Source organism: Silene latifolia, chromosome X (assembly GCF_048544455.1).
Source record: "Silene latifolia isolate original U9 population chromosome X, ASM4854445v1, whole genome shotgun sequence".
Taxonomy (NCBI): Eukaryota; Viridiplantae; Streptophyta; class Magnoliopsida; order Caryophyllales; family Caryophyllaceae; genus Silene; species Silene latifolia.
Window position 1 is genome coordinate 228265833 of NC_133537.1, and position 17806 is coordinate 228283638.

Sequence of the window (17806 nt, forward strand, 5' to 3'; positions counted from 1 at the left end):
AGAGTAGACTCCCTATGGTGTTAGAAACACTGGAGGATCGCGGAATTCCCCCTCTTGCCTAGACAAGAAGAAGGGTCGTCCCCTCTCTACCATGCACAAAAATGGATACGATGGATAAAGGGATTGATAGATATTTGAGTTTCATTTTGGGAGTTTGCTTTTGTAGTTTGTTTTTCCCCCCAATTTCTTGTGGCATATAACATTTGAGAACACTTTCTTGCCATTTCTTTTGATTTTTGGCATTTCAATACTTGACAACTTTCAACTTTTTGCATTTTCTTTTTGAACATTTTCAAAGTCACCCCATATGTAATGAGGATGCCTTATATTTGAAGCATTAGGAGTCTATTTTTGCTCCTCTTTTCATTTGATGCATTTTTCAAACTTTCTTTCACTTTTCATTTCGTTGAACTCAAATCAATTTCTTTTTGTGCCCATTCCCTTTGATGACAAAAATGTGGTAGAACATGGATGATGGATGCATGGTTTCAAGGGTCACCTTGGAATAAACGGTAGCCAAGGAGTTATCACATCACAAGGTACTCTTGACTAGGCCTTAATCCATGGGTCAAAGGATACTAGCATGACACATCCTAGGGTGTTTTACCAGTATTCTAACAAGCAAAGTCTTAAGAATAAAAAGCATCTATTGGGCCTATATACACTTGTCAAGCTTCCCAAGTAGACGGTTTCGCAAAATTTTTCTAACATGCAACTACATGCCATGATGCAACTAACACATATACATCCTAATGCAAGTGATTCTACCAACTAATATGCCATATAAACTAAATGCAAGTACTAAATTCACATTGTTATACCGCATCAATCAAAATAAAGCCACATAGTCATTACCATAAAGAGGAAAAAAGAGATTGGAAAGATCATACCATGCGGTCTTCAATATCCTCATGTCTCGGATGTGGCGTAGTCGATCAATGTGAACAAGGATAGAACAAATACAATATATACAAGTCTACACTACAAAGGAAATGAACTTGTTTTTGAATTTTCAAATTTTTCAATTTTTTTTTGATTTTTTCGAAACTTTTTGATTTTTTCGGGTTTTTTTTGAATAAAAGTTAAGTTAGAATTTCCAATCCCCACACTAATATGGGCATTGTCCTCAATGGCTAAAATAATGGGAAATTATGCAAACATGATGCATGAATTCTATACTAAATGCAAGCTATACTAATCTACACTACATGATGCATGGGTTTTTTGTTTATGACGGAGAGCGTAATTTAGATTACCTCCCGTTGCATATGCATGTACTTCCCCAAACCGAGATAGACATTATTTCTAATGTCTTAAAGTTGGGGGTAGTTCATGCACACACGATGCAATGCATAAAACTAAATTGTCATTTTGGATTTTCAAAACGGGAACAATGAAATAAGAACACCTTAATGGGGCCGAGGTGTTAGTCCTCTAAGTTGCTAGGACTCTCCAACTATGATCAAGATAAAAATAAATAAAGCAAAGAAAGAAGTAGACAAACCTCAAGAGGGTAGGAGCCTCCAAAGCTTGCTAGTCTTCCACCATATCATCATTGTCATCATTTTCCTCCATAGAAGCGGACTCATCACCACTTCCCTCTTCACTTCCTTGCTCACTTCCTTCATCATCTTCATTAGCCTCTTCTTCTTCATCATCTACCTCTTCATCAACACCCTCATCATTATCAACCTCATCATCGACATTCCCATCTTCACCCGGTCTTTCACCCCTAGATGTGCTTGGAAATAAGACTTCCCTATCCGCCCAACTAGGCAAAGGACATGAAGGATCAAGTAGTCCTTGCCTAGCTAAATGAAGGAGGGGTGGATATTGGGCCAAGTATGCATCTACTCGATCATTGTAAGCTTGTTTATGCATCTCGTGCATAAGTAGAGTCATGTAGTCATTGCCCACTTCAATACCTTCGGGTTTGAATTCTTGATATTTGAATGGGTAGGGTGGTGTCACAATGGAGTAGGAGGGCTCTTCAATTTCGCCCCTTTGTTGACGGATAATGTACTCGGCGCCTTTTGAGAGTGGAAGTAGGTAGTTTGTTCTATGAGCACTCAAGCGATATATCTTGGAAGGCAAAGTGAAAGATCTAGCATCATTGGTGAGCCACCCATAGTTGGTGTCAAGAGGATTATGCTTGACCCACTTGTACCTGTTAATCATGGCATCCATGTCAATGAGATGACCCCCTTTTTTCGCCACATACGTGTTATCCTTGTTGAAATTTGGATCAAAGTACTTGGCCAAGAGAGTAACTAGACCTCCATTTACGATAAAAGCGGTGCCTTCCTTACCACAATCAACAATGAGCCATCTTTCCACCAAAAGCCTTAGAGCATTGTAAGGCTTGGTGAATTCCCTTCTAACATTTAAGGTCGACTCAAGTAGAACAAAATCGAGCTTTGTAAAGTGATTAGTGTCTTTTCTTGTAATTATAGTATTCCCGATGACCTTGTGCCACACTCTAATGCCCGGATGGTGGACTAATAGAGCGCGACAAGCATGAAAGTTCTCAAATTTCTTCCCGAAAATTGCCTCCCAAAGAGGAGCGGGGTCATATTTTTCGGGCTTCTTATGATGACGGGGTGTATCACTAAGACCTAATTCTTTACTCAAAACATCAAAGGTGATGCGCCTATTCACATTGGCAAGGCGAAACTCGATATATGTTCTAGTCTCTACCTTAGTCACTTTCAATGAACTCAAGAATTCCAAGGTAAGGGAAGGGTATGTCAATTCTCTTGTAGTGAACAATTTTCCCAACCCCACGGCTACAAAGAAGGCTTTTGTTTGCTCAAGGACACCCAATTTGTTCAAGGCATCTTCACATATGAATTTGGTGGGTAGAATGGATTTCTTAGCATACTTGGCAAATGTATCCCTATGGGAGTTAGAAATGAAAATTACCTCCGGATAGTTTATAATTGAGCAATTTCCGGAGTTGTTGTTGTTGTTGTTGCTTCCAAGGGAGGATTTTGTTGTTGTTGAACTTCCAAGTTTGCACTAGCAGCCACCATCGCCATTGAAGCTTTCTTTGCTTGAAGGCATTGTTGCCTTTTTGAGAGTGCCTTTGCCTTGAGTGCCTTTGTTGACCCTTTTGTTCTTGCCATTGATTATTATACCAAGAAAAGATTAAAAATCTTCAATTTCCAAGTATACCCAAATCGATTTTAAGATGAAAGGATTTGCATTTGTATTTCAAAAATCGACCCAAAGGTTGAAGATTTTGGTGCTTGGATTGATTATTGTTGGAAAAGGAGTGATTAATTGTTGTTGTAAGGAAGTTTGGATTTGATTTTGTTGAATTTGGTTGAGGAAATCTTGTTTTTGGTGATGGAGAGGATGAGGGTTTTGAGGTTTTAGGGTTTATGGGTAGTGTTTTGAATGTATGAATGAATGAATGAATGTGGGAAGGGTATTTAAAAACACCCGAAATTTTCAAACTGTAGGGGGAAGACGAGCGGATTCCCTTCGGGACGCTCGGATTCTGGTTAATCTGGATTTAAGAAATCTCGCCTAAAGACGAGCGTCTTTTAGTGAAGACGGGCGGATTTCTGTAATTCAGAACGAGCGGATTCCCTTAAAGACGAGCGGATTCTGTTGCAGGAACTTTTGTTATTCTGCACTGGCAAAAAGACGGGCGTCTTCTTGCAAAGACGAGCGGATTTTTTCAGACGAGCGTCTTCTCTGCTAGGACGCTCGGATTCTCTAACAGTCCCAAATTTTCAACTTTGCAGCTTATTTGGACGGACGGTTTCAGCCATAGATGCTCGGGTTCCCTTAAGACGAGCGGATTCCCCTTAAGGACGCTCGGATTCCTCCTAGTCTACCCGGATTCAGTTCCATCCGTGCACTTGCATATCCCGTGTCATTTTCATTCTTAAAATCCCGTGTTCTTCATTGTAGGGGCACTACTAAGGCATGAATAGCCTAGGCAATTGCTATCCCCACACTAAGCTAAAGCACTACACATCAATAAAATCATCAGTCCCTCCCTCACTTCTCTCAAAAATGATAAATATCTTGATCAAAGCATAAAAATCCAAAAATGACAAAAATGCAATGTAAGAATTAAAATGCAAGTTAGGGAGTTAGAAATATTTACAAATGGTGGTTTGGAGAGGACTCCACCAAACTCTCATCCTTAGTGAGATGTCATGGGGGCATGTCCAAGGTGTTTTTGATGTTGCTCAACACCTTGAAGAAGTAGTCAAAAGCTTGTTCGTTGTCATGATAAAGATCTTCAATAGATCTTTGCACTTGTTGTCCTTCATGTTGGTCTCGATCGATAGCATTACCAATGTAGGGATTGAAAATCCCTTCAAACTCATCGTACCAAAGACCACAAACTTCATCTACTTGATCACTAAAGATCTCTTTAGTTGATAGAGACAACTCTCCCACTTTCTTGTCTTGGCCAATGAGGCCATCTTCTTCATTGCTTGACTTTGGTGAGCTTTTCAAGCTCTCTTTGTTACAATTCTCTTGCTCTTTGAATAGAGCATCATCGACTTTCTTCTTCCATTGGAATTCCTACTTCTTCCTATCATCCTTCCGGCTATAATGATCAACCATAAAACATGGCTCATGCAAACGGGGAGCTCTCATGGTCTTGTCAAGATTGAAAGTTATGCTCTCATCTCCCACTTCTAGAGTGAGCTCTCCATGCTTCACATCTATCACCGCACCCGCGGTGTGCAAGAAAGGTCTTCCTAGAATGATTGGAATATTGGAGTCTTCTTCCATGTCAACAATGACAAAGTCCACCGGGATGAAAAATTTCCCAACTCTTACGGGAACATCTTCCCATATCCCTAATGGTGTCTTCGTCGATCTATCGGCCATTTGGAGTGTGATATTGGTGCATTTAAGCTCTCCCATCCCTAACCTTTTACTCACCAAGTACGGCATAACACTCACACTAGCCCCTAGATCACATAAGGCTTTGTTGATCGTGGTGTCGCCAATGGTACACGGTATTGAGAAGCTTCCCGGATCTTTAAGTTTTGGAGGTGAACTCCCTTGAAGTATTGCACTACTCACCTTAGTGAAGGCGATGGTCTCAAGCTTGCGGATCGACTTCTTCTTCGTAAGGATGTCTTTCATGTACTTTGCATAGGCCGGCACGTGATTGATTAATTCCGTGAAAGGAATTGAGACTTCCAAATTCTTCACAATTTCCATAAATTTTCCAAGTTGGTCATCAAATTTAGGCTTGGCTTGACGACTCGGAAAAGAAAGTCTAATCACAATGGGCTCCTTCTCCTTGGCCTTGTCTTCATTTTTCTTTGAAACTTCTTCTTTTGATGGTTCTCCACCCTTGGAGTTTTGCACAATTTCTTCTTTGTCACTAGCTTCCACAACTTCATCCTCAATTTGCTTCTCCGGTGCTTCATACTTCGTACCACTTCTCAAGTGAATGGAACTAACCGTTTCATGTCTTGGGGGATTACTTTGAGGTGGTAATTGCCCCTTTTGTCTTTGTGAGCTTGAAGATGCTAGTTGAGTTAATTGGGTTTCCAAGATTTTGGTGTGGGCTAGGATGCTGTTAATGGTGATTTCCTTTGCTTGACTATCCTTTTGCATTTGAGTGAAAAACTCTTGTTGATTCTTTTGCATTTGGAGGACCGCTTTTTGAACATCAAAACCTTGGTCATTTTGTTGATTGTATGGAGTTTGATTTTGGTAACCTTGGTTTTGGTTGTAAAAGGGTCTTTGATTTTGGTTTCTCATGGGAGGTGGGGTGTATGTTGGTTGAGGGTTTTGAACATTTTGGCTTTTGTATGAGAGATTTGGGTGGAATTTGGTGTTTTCATTATAATAGTTTGAATAAGGGGTACCACTCTTGTATGCTTGAAAAGCATTCACTTGTTCATTTGTTCCCCTACATTCACTTTGGTCATGTCCCAAAGTTCCACAATTCTCACATATCCTACTTGGGATTGCTGAAGATGCCGTCATGGCATTAACATGATGCTTTGGTGATTTTGAGGCTTCTTCAAGTTTAGCCATAGCTTTTTCGAACTTCAAATTGATGGTATCAATGTGAGCACTAAGTTGAGCACCTAATTGAGTAATAGAATCCACTTCATGCTTTCCTCCTCTAGTAGCCTTGCGAGGTCTACTATATTGTGAATTATGGACCGCCATTTCCTCAATCTTGTTCCAAGTTTGATTGTCGTCAACTTCGGTGAACATTCCATTTGATCCCATGTTGAGAATGTTTCTTGAGTCTTTATAAAGACCGTTCCAAAATTGTTGTACCAAGAACCACTCACTAAGTCCATGGTGAGGACATGAGCGACAAATTCCTTTGAATCGCTCCAAAGCTTCATACAAAGATTCTTCATCTCTTTGCTTAAAGCCCGTAATTTGAGCTCTTAGCATGTTAGTCTTTTCCGGTGGATAGAACTTGTTGTAGAAAGCTAGAGCCAATTTCTTCCAAGAATCAATTCCGAGAGTAGCCTTATCAAGGCCTTTCAACCATTGTTTTGCGGTGCCAATTAGAGAAAAATGAAATAAGACCCATCGAATTTGGTCTTGAGTTACACCGGTTTGAGAAATCGCATCACAATAATCGCAAAAAGTCTCCATGTGAGAGTGAGGGTCTTCACTAGGCATCCCCTCAAATTGGCTTCTTTCGACTAATTGGATAAATGCGGATTTGGCAATAAAATTTCCGGTTAAATGTTGTGGTGTGGGAGTACCATTAGGTAGGTTCTCCTCGGTTGGTACGGAATGTGATGAAAATTTAGGTATTATGGGTTGATTTTGTGTTGGATTTTGTGTTGGGTTCTCCTCACCTTCTCTTGAAAAAGGGTTGATGAACTCAATAGCGTTTGGTTGAATATCTACAACCTCACCAATACCTCTCAAAGTTCTCCTAGCAAGTCTTCTATTGTTTGTCAAAGTCCTTTCAATTTCGTGATCAAAGGGTAACAAGTTACCTTGTGATCTTCCAGACATGCAACATATCAAACAACTCGAAAATAATTAGAACAAACCTTAAGGATTTTTACTTCCCTAAGGCAAAGAAAGACACAACTAATAACAATACAAGAAAATCTAAATCAAGTTAACACCGTCCCCGACAACGGCGCCATTTTTGGCACGGACTCACTTGGAGGTTTAGTTTTCGGTACTTGTCGTTAGGAGCACCTAGACCAAAACACAATTTATAACTCTACCAACAACTCTACAATTAGTAAAGAGGCAAGTAAAGGTCGGATCCCAAGGGACGGGAATTGAGATGAAATTTTCAATTGCAACTAGTGGTGTCTAAGGGTGTCACAATTTGGGGTTTGAAGTAGAAGATCACTAAACTAAATAATAATGAAAGTAAACAAGCAAGATGATTAAAAAGGGATGTAAACAATTGATAAAAGGCACAAGGGTGTCATGGGGTCATAGGGGATTCATGGGAATTGATCATACAAACATATTCTCAAATTATAAGCAAACAATTATTGTTGTGATGGATCGAGTTGGTTTATGTCTTACAATCCTAGGAAAGTTTGGGTCCCGGAGCCGAATCGATTAGATTGTACAACACCTACAAGTAGACTTAATCCTCCCTACTCAACTCTATGCATGGTATAATAGGACTCGAGTTGGTTTATGTCTTACAAGTCTCATTGAAAAGATAGGTGATGGGTAAAAAATGCAAGAATTCATAGGCCCGCATTTCATCAAACATAACATGTGCATAAGTTAAGATCACAACAAGCAAGCAAATAAACTATGAAAACACATTAATTTAAGCATGAATCATCCCCCATGTTGGTTTCCCCTAATTACCCATTAACCCTAGCTAAGGAAACTACTCACTCATTATCATGTTGAATATGCTAGCAAGGTTGTCAATCATACCAACAAAGTAAAACATGATGAATAAATGAAGATAATTAACAATAATTAAAGGGCATTAAGAGAATTATACCTACTAATGATTCCAATAATAAAGCAAAGAATAATAGAAGTACTTGATGATTGATTGGAAGGTTGTTAATCTCTCAATAATAACCCAAATAATCTTCAATTACCCAAAACAAAGGATGAACAAGAGAGAGATTAAGGAAATTAAACTTTTATTAAGACTTGATTAAATATTGATTACATGATTAAAGAGAGATTTGATTGATATTAACTACACTAAAGATTGCTAAGAAGGACATGCTCTTCTAATTAGCCTAATGGGGTATTTATAGTGGGGATTAGTTACATAAATTAGGTTTACTAAGGGCTTAAATGACGATTAAGTCCTTGAGGAATCGCCGGTCTCAAGGGAGACTCTGGTCTCCTTTTCGCCGGTCTTAGAAAAATATACGCATCCTTCCTTGAAGCTTGTAGAAGACGAAATGGCTGACAGACAATCCGGGTGTCCAGGGCACGGGACGGGCGGATTCTGGTGATTCTGGACGGGCGTCCAGCTGGGGAAGACGGGCGGATTCTGGGTGTTTTGGATGGGCGTCCACTGGGGGAAGACGCTCGGATTGTACCTCTTGGACGGGCCTCTTATGAACAATCCGCTCGGATTGTCTTACAACTACTTTCTTTCTTCTTTTCTTCCTTTTTCTTCATAGAATCCTTGAGGATTTCCTCGGGGATGCAAGGATCTTTTCTCATCATTGCCCATCTACTATAGTATGTACAAAGGCCTTCTAATATTTTCTTCTCTTTGATGCTTGGTCATTTAATTCAATCAATTTAGCTTCATTTTGCCATGAAAATGCAAGGTTTGCACTCCTTTCCTACCAAGGAAATAAAACCTCAAAGAATATGCAAAACAAAGGACTAAAGCCAATAAATGACCCAAATATGCACTAAAAAGCATGGGAACAAGGCTAATTCGGGGACTAAATATGCTCTAATTATGGTCACATCACTTACGTGGTAATTTAGGTAAAGTCAAGCCTAAGTTGAAGCCTAGTCATAGGTTCGAGTCGGATTTTCGACAGCATTTTGTTATAACGGCGATTATGCCCTAGAAAAGTGTCCTGAAAAAGCCGTCACAAATCAAAATTCCGAGATGATAGGAAGTTTACCCATCATACAAGGATTCCAAATATCAAGTTTCGTCACAAATGGGTAATCTTAAGGCTATTTTCGAAGCGATTTACAGTTTAGCTGTGAGACCGTCTCAATTTCACTCAAAAGCTCAAAACTCAACGAAAATTCGAAACAAATACATGGATATGATCCTTATACTACCAATTAGCCATTTATAAGGTCAATTTTGCAAGGCAAAATCATTTGGAGGAAATGCCCCAAATTTTCGACATAATTAGGGTTGAAAACCCTAATTTGTCGGGTCAATTTGATCAATTATAGAAGATTAATGCAAAAATAATACAAATACCTCGATTAGTCATGGAAAATGCAAGCTTTTTAACAAATTTTGACGAGAAATGGTTGGAATTTGAGAGAGAAATTAGGATTTTGTGTTGCGAAATAATGAAACAAAACCCCTGTTTCATCGGTTTTTTACTCAGGAATGCCACGCCCAGGAAAAGACGCAGCAAGTGCTGCGCCTATTCCAAGGGACGTTGCTCTTGCTACGCCTCTTCCTTCCTCAGTTTCCCTCCATATGAATTTTCGAAGATTCGTTATAAGTTCGTTATTTTGTGGGCCTATCTTTGGTGCGCCTCTTCCTTAATGTCATATCACATATTTGGTCCGTTTGACATTTATCCTTCGCCCGGACCCGTATTTCCAAGTCAACTGCAAGCTGTCGCCGTATTGTTACCAAGACCTTGCTTGTCACAACGAGCGAATATTCTCTGATAGGTGTTTCGACACACCTTTATTATGCTCCCCCAGCGAGAGTTCACGACAGACAATCGTCCCTCTCGAGACATGGAGATCAGTTTCTGATTATGGTCCCCCAGTGAGAGTTCATGGACAGGCAATCGTCCCTCTCGAGACATGGAGATCAACATCGACCCCAAGCTCTTCCGAAGTTTGTTTGAAGCCGACCCAAGCAGATTTCTCCCAGCAGTTCCTGACTACGTCCTGCTGCCTCCTCCCAATATCGCGTTTTGTTTCCCCTGGAGTTTCAAGGAATTTCAGGTATGGTCTCTTCTTATGGCTGGCAAGCCTCCTTACGTAGTCTTATGGACTTTAAACGGCCCTCCCCGATAGTCGACAGACTCTAAAATGTTCCCGACGACAGGTCCTTGGCTCAGACCCCTTGACCCGCCTCGCGTCGCCATAATCGTCAGGTTGTAATCTTCGATTGACCTGATGGCTATATTTTGACTTTTGCCTTGTCCAAGCCTCAGTCAAAGTGGGGGCTCTGTAGATACCTCATTTCTGCACCTCCCGCAAACCACCTGGTGATGATTGGGCCGCATGTTTGGTATACGGAACGATTTGTGATAGTTCGTAAGTTTATCGTCAAGTGATCGTTCAAACACTTGTGTCTACCTCTTAATTGTCATCTACGTGCCGATACGGTCATTTTGGCAGTAATTAGAGTACATTTGGAGTTCGGGTAAAAAAAACCGTCTTCATTTTCTAATAACCGAGTCAGAATGTTCTGGAATGTTCCGGATATTTCTATTCCATATTTTCCACTCTTTTGATCTTTGGTAAAATATCTCCCGTAATATTCACACAAAATATTAAGGAAACGAGATTAATCCGCTATTCCATAATAAAAACGCGGAAATCTTTCTTCCGCAGGAGGAAACCACTGAGGAAAGGACGCAACAAGTGCTGCGCCTCTTCCAAGGGACGCAGTGCCTGCTGCGCCTCTTCCTCAGTCCTTTTATGCGTATTTTTAATATCTTTTCGAGATTCACTTCCAAAGTCTCTCCGAAAACCCTAGTTCTTTCGTGTGATTTGTATAAATAGAGACCTTCGGTCTCACATATTTCTCACGCGAGTGTCCGCCCTTCTCTTCTCCCTTTGCATTCTAGACCACGTTCTTACTTTTTGGCGTATACGTGCTTGAACTTTCGACCACGTAAGCTCGGATCTTTCTGAGTACCGGCCTCGTTTTGCATGACCGACAAATTTGACCAACTCCACATCAATCAACATTAATCAATCTTATTCGTTTTCCTCCTACAGGGCACTTTCGTCATATATTCGAGTCGAGCATCACTAAACGTTAACTTAGTTCATCTCGTTTCGTCAAACATGTAAGTCCGAGGGTGTAAATCCTTCTTTTGTTTATTGTTCTTTATTATCGTAATTAATATTGTAAGATTTATGTCGAAAGTATTCTTAAAACCGATTTGTAAAACCTTGTTTAAAAACCCTTTTTACGGATTATCAGAAGACAATCGTCGAGAAAGGACGCAGCAACTGCTGCGCCTCTTCGAAGGGACGCAGCACCTGCTGCGCCTCTTCGTGAGGCTGCCGCAGTTCCTGCTTCCTTTCTTCTTCCTTCGTCTTTTGTTCGTCCTTTTGTTTTTCGCTTTGTTATCAATTGTTCATTGTTTCATTAACATAACAATTTGAATATGATAATTTTGACCTGTATTTCATAAATCATCGTTAATTAATTCATCTTTCAAAATCCCGACTTAAATTCCTTATAATCCATATTTGTGGGATTTCGTCATTAAGTCAATTCGGGTTTTAGAGATTCGATTTACCCATATTGAATATTTGGAATTTATCTTTGATATTTTTTTATCTGCTATTTACCGTCACCATCATTAATTCATCATTAATAACTTGTTTAACCTAATTAATTTGTTTGGTTTGTTTAATTCTTTAATTAGTCTCATCTTGTAAATAATTCGTTCTAATTAGTTTCATTCGTGTTTTATCGTTTTCATGATCTCCATCACATGTAAATAATATGTTAATCACTTTCATCCGAGTCGAATACCATTAATCGACCATTAAATTCACCAATGAACATTAACGAGATGCGGTTCGCTTCACGAAAATGAACTCAACCCGAATGACGCAGCGATCGGGCGCGCCTCTTCCAAGGGACGTAGCTCTGCTGCGCCTGTTCCCGGTTGATTTATGTCCCTGAACTCCCGTTTCTGCCATGACCTAGTTTATTAATTACGTATTTAATTAACTATTAATCGTATTATCATCCACAATCTGTTCGTTTATTCATTTTTTCTTTCTTTTCTAAAATCATCCGTTTTAAATGTATTTTCGACATAAATCAATTAATCCGATGTAATTATTGTAATTTTCCTTTATTTTATTATTATTGTATTTCTTTTATTATATTGCTTGTATGTTTTCACATGTAATCAACCTAAGTTTCTACCTTGACATTAATTGTATGATTAAATTACATGATAACCGACTTAGTTAATTCTCACATGCTAGGATTAATTTAATGGATGTTGCATTGCATGCAAATAAATCGACAACATATCGAGTATAGACAATTTCCCTAATCATTAGTAGAGGCCGCTATCGAGGCGGGTGGGATTAGGTATTCGATCAAAAGAGCTTCCTAATACGTACCCTCACCCCTTACTCCAGATCTCTGTGGACATCCGTGTTCATTGGTATCCACGAGAGTCATTCTAGACATAGAACGCTAAGGGTAACGAGTGCTTAGTGTTCATGTCATGTGTCTTGACATGACATGAGGTATTCGAACGGTTTCCAATTTTCCACAATAAATTGGTGGCGACTCCACAAATGCAAAACAAACAAAGAGGAAAAGCTTGCTTCGCTTTTCACCCCGTGGGCCCGCGTCCACAACTATGCGTGGAACATTATAGTGTTGATGCTCAAAATTTTTATTTTGTACTTAATACTTGGTTTAATTGTCCCATAAGACTACAATTTGTTGTTAATGCATTGTCCTAAATTGGAAATTTTATCTTGAATTTTCTCCGATTTTTTTTAAAATGCCCAACATTCCTGGCAGAATTTTGATTTCATGTTTCATTATCGGTTTAATCATGCTAAAAGCCTTGGCGTTCACTAAACTTGTTCTGTGTTACCTTGAATTGGAGTCATCATGTTGTATAATTTCACTTAAGTTCATCTTTCCATATGTGTCTTGAAGGTCATGGACGCGAGATATGTTTTTTGTTAGGGTTGATGTGAGCTTGTTCTTTTGATGTGGATTTGAGTCGTGTAAGTATGTGTATGAGAATGCTATTGGTTTCAACTCTAAATGGTTGTTGGTAATTGAACTGAGCTTGATTAGGTAGTGATGTTAGTGTTGTGAATAAGGAATAAGGAATAAGGAATGGAAATGAAATGTACATGATTATATGTTAACAAGGTAAGGCATGAGAATTAGGGGATATAAAAAGGTAATAGTAAGCTAATAGACTATTGCGAAAGAAACCTTTTACACTAGTAATAGTATTTTGTGATAAAAGAAGTATTACTTCGTGGTGTAGAAGCATTGGTGCATTATAGGATTAAAAGGAAGGGATGTAGTGTAGAATTGTACATATCCTATGTTTTAGAGTTGCAAGTACAGAAAGAGACTTAGCTTATACCAAGTCTTGTGTTGAGTGAATTGATTGTACAAAACAACCTATGGGTGGTGAGTGACAATTTTAAGTGATATGAAGTAGTAGATCGGACGGTGAAAGGTAGCTAGCAAAACGTTATAGTAATGTTTGGTGGAAAACTACTTAGGAGTATGCGAGAGTCCGCCCTTTCTTCCTCCCTTAAAATTCTAGACCTCGAAAAAACATATAATGGCAAGTGATAGAAAGAGAAACCTTAAAATTCTCTGAGATCTTTTCCCTAAAATTTTGTGAAGAAATAACGGCGATAATGGTTTTCAGTGATTCTCAAACTTCAGTAGAATCTTCATCCTCCAAATCGAAAACAAAAACAACACAAAAACAAACTAATAAGAGGACGGAGATTGTTGTAAAGGAGGGATCTGAGCATTAACCGTCTCAAAACCCTGTTGCTAAAGAACCTAGTTTAATAGATGCACGACAAACTAAGACGATGACTGAGTTGAATGGGATACCGGTGCTAAATCTGAATGAGGACTTTGAAGAACCAAATCTATTAGGTTGGACGTTGAGAAAAGAAGGACGAAGTATACCGGTTTTGGAGACAATTGTTGAACATGAGAAGCTTTGTGATTTGCTTCAATTCTCCCGTGAGGACATAAAAAATGAAGTAGAATTCTGGAAAACTGATGTTTAGTGTTATATATTGGTTGCTAATCCTCCATGGGAGGTCATAGAGGATTATGTTTACAGTATCGGGTCTCATTTGGATGTGGATAAGGTGTCGTTTATGGACAATGGTATATTCTTAGTGAGATTTAACAAAGTTGAACATAGGGAAGCTGTATTGAATGCTGGTCACTATTTGTTTGAAAATAAGCCAGTTATTATTAAGCCCTCGGATGTGGAGGTGGATTTAGTTAAGGAGAAGGTTGATGTGGTCCCTGTCTGGTTGAGTCTCTCTAGAATTCCCATAAAGTTTTGGCGGAATCGTTTACCTAGCATAGCAGGACTAGTAGGCAAGTTTGTTGATGAGTCATAATTATATGCATATTTATGCCTCCCCTTAGTTGCTTTTGATACGGTTTTTGTGCGAATTTATATTAAATACATGCCTTTTATGTTAGAATGTTGTTATTTCCGCTATTTGATGTTTAATGCAGGAATGATGCATTTGAGGAGCAAAGGAATGAAATGGTCATCGTGGAGTGGGTATAAAGGAATACACGAAGCATGTCACAAGAATCTAGAAGAATAAAGGAAGAGAAGTTAAGAAGACAACACAAAGAAAAGAGCTGAAACAGAGTGGATATTCAATCAATCCCACCTAGGCTCGATCGAGGAAGTAGTGTACTCGATCGGGTGCACCTAGGCTCGATCGAGGATCCTATATTCTTAGGGATTTTCTGCAATTTCCATAAGTCGGTTGTGTTTTACTATAAATACCCAATTCGTACCCTTTGTTTATTTACGCATTATTTTACCTAGCTACGCTTTATAGTACCCTAGAAACTCTCAAATACTCTTAGTTTTTAGTTTTATTGTTATTGTTCGGATCTTCTAAGCTTGTTCTTCATTATTATTACGGAATTGTTTCTAATCTTCCCTCAATTATTAATAATTCAATTGCTTGTTCATCTTTTATGCTTTTAATTATGTTTTCCTTTATTATTATTATTATTATTATTATTATTATTATTATTATTATTATTATTATTATTATTATTATTATTATTATTATTATTATTATTATTATTATTATTATTATTATTATTATTATTATTATTATTATTATTATTATTATTTTTATTATTTTTATTATTATTATTATTATTATTATTATTATTATTATTATTATTATTATTATTATTATTATTATTATTATTATTATTATTATTATTATTATTATTATTATTATTATTATTATTATTATTATTATTATTGTTATTATTGTTATTATTATTATTATTATTATTATTATTATTATTATTATTATTATTATTGTTATTATTGTTATTATTGTTATTATTGTTATTATTGTTATTATTGTTATTATTGTTATTATTGTTATTATTGTTATTATTGTTATTGTTGTTATTATTGTTATTGTTGTTATTGTTGTTATTGTTGTTATTGTTGTTATTGTTGTTATTGTTGTTATTGTTATTATTATTATTATTATTATTATTATTATTATTATTATTATTATTATTATTATTATTATTATTATTATTATTATTATTATTATTATTATTATTATTATTATTATTATTATTATTATTATTATTATTATTATTATTATTATTATTATTATTATTATTATTATTATTATTATTATTATTATTATTATTATTATTATTATTATTATTATTATTATTATTATTATTATTATTATCATCATCATCATTATTATCATTATTATCATTATTATTATTATTATTATTATTATCATTATTATTATTTTTCTTATTGTTGTTGTTCCCTCTATTATGCGTAGCTAAACCTCTAATCTAGGGTGAATGAGGATCTAGGTTGTTAGAAGGGGTATTATATTTATGAATTGATAGTTAAATTGCTCTTTGTTATTGTTCAGTCTGTTGGTTTGAATCTAGTAGATTAGCTTCTGCAGGGTTAATTAATTAGTATTGCATAAACTAGGATTTTCACCGACCGGGTTAAGACTAGTATAGGCCACGACAACTGAATAGAATCAACTTAATTATAGCAATCGTATGTTAAGTTAGATCTAAAGGACATATTGGAATCGACCGATCATATGACCTTAAACGACATAAGTTGCTCTATCAATGAATTAAATCACACCCCGAATAACTTCCTAGTAAACCTAATCCCTAGAATTTTTAATATTATTTGAATTCGTCTTAGTTACTTTTATCGCAATTAGTTATTAGAAATCAAACAAACAAAACCCATAAAATGGTTACCTTTAAGATGAACTTAAATATAGACAAAGTAGATAAAGGATTCGACCTTTCTTACTGCTAGCTACTAGTTAGTTGAGAATAGGATTTACATTGATAGGCCAACAACTGAAAATAACCTTATCAAATTTGGTGCCGTTGCCGGGGAGGCAACCATTTTTCAGTTTGTTTTTGTTTATTTTTGACTTTTGTCTCAGGGAGCATCAGTTCCTTGAGACAGTTTGATATTTTCTTGTTATTTTCATGTATGCCCAGGTATGACAGGTCGGAGATTGTACCTTTTGATGCCGAGCCAAAGAAGACTTTTCGCTATAGACGAAAATTTCAAAGAGAAGTAAGTCAGGTGGAAGACTTGAGTACACTTGACTACGAGCGGTTTACTTTTGTAGAAAATTCATCCTTAGAAGAGGACACACTTGTTTCTGCACCCGTTAATACTACAACATTGAAGATGCCGACCTTGGCAAGTCATTCCGAACCCACCATTGATTCCATTCCTAAAGGCTTTAAGCTCCCTACCACGGATAAAGGGACCTTTGAGATCAAACTGTCTTACATAAGCCTGGTAGAGCGAAATATATTTGGAGGAAAAGCTGGAGAGGACCCCGCCAAGCACATGGAGAAATTTTTCACATATTGTTGTTCTATTCCTTTGACTTCAGGGGTGACTCAAGATCAAGTTAAACAGACTCTTTTTCATTTCTGTATGAGAGATGATGCAGTAGAATGGCTACGTGACTTGGATATGGAGACTAAATCAATCACTAACTGGACTTCATTAGCTCTTGCATTCTACAAGAGGTATTTTCCACAGCAGAAGACTAATGCTCTTAGAAGCTAGATCACGAGTTTTAAACAAGGTCCTACCGAAGACTTTAATGAGGCTTGGGTTCGTTTCAAAAGGCTAGTTCGATCCGTCCCTCATCATGGCTTCCAGATTTGCACTACTACAAAACCTGTTATGCACATCGAACTTTTTTGTATATGGACATCGGATACACACCCGATGTAGAGTTTGGTCATGTCCATTATGGAGTAATGCACATCGGATTTTAAACCGATGTCCATTAAAATTTGCACAGCGGATTTCTCTATATATCTGATGTCCATATGACATATAGAAATCAGCCTTTTTGGAAGTCTGATGTCCATTCTTTGCCATAGGCATCAGATATCTAAATAGTCTGATGTCTATTGTAAAATATAGACATCGGTTTTTTATAAAAATCCGATGTTTATAATTATTAATTTTTATAAAATATATATATATATATATATATATATATATATATATATATATATATATATATATATATATATATATATATATATATTACTATATTATTACCCAATACATTATTACTACACATGATCACAAATGCAAAAGATGATTCAATAATCAACAAATATGTTTATACAATCAATCGATTA

At 37.0% G+C, this 17806-nt stretch overlaps 2 non-coding genes across 2 annotated transcripts; one reads left to right on the plus strand and one right to left on the minus strand.

The window, feature by feature from the left end:
* Positions 1-6295: 6295 nt before the first annotated feature.
* LOC141624553 (small nucleolar RNA R71) lies at positions 6296-6402 on the plus strand. The gene has a single exon (XR_012534360.1). It is a non-coding gene; the product is annotated as a small nucleolar RNA R71 (small nucleolar RNA).
* Positions 6403-17201: 10799 nt separating this feature from the next.
* On the minus strand, positions 17202-17308 carry LOC141625479 (small nucleolar RNA R71). The gene has a single exon (XR_012535257.1). It is a non-coding gene; the product is annotated as a small nucleolar RNA R71 (small nucleolar RNA).
* Between the last annotated feature and the right edge of the window lie 498 nt (positions 17309-17806).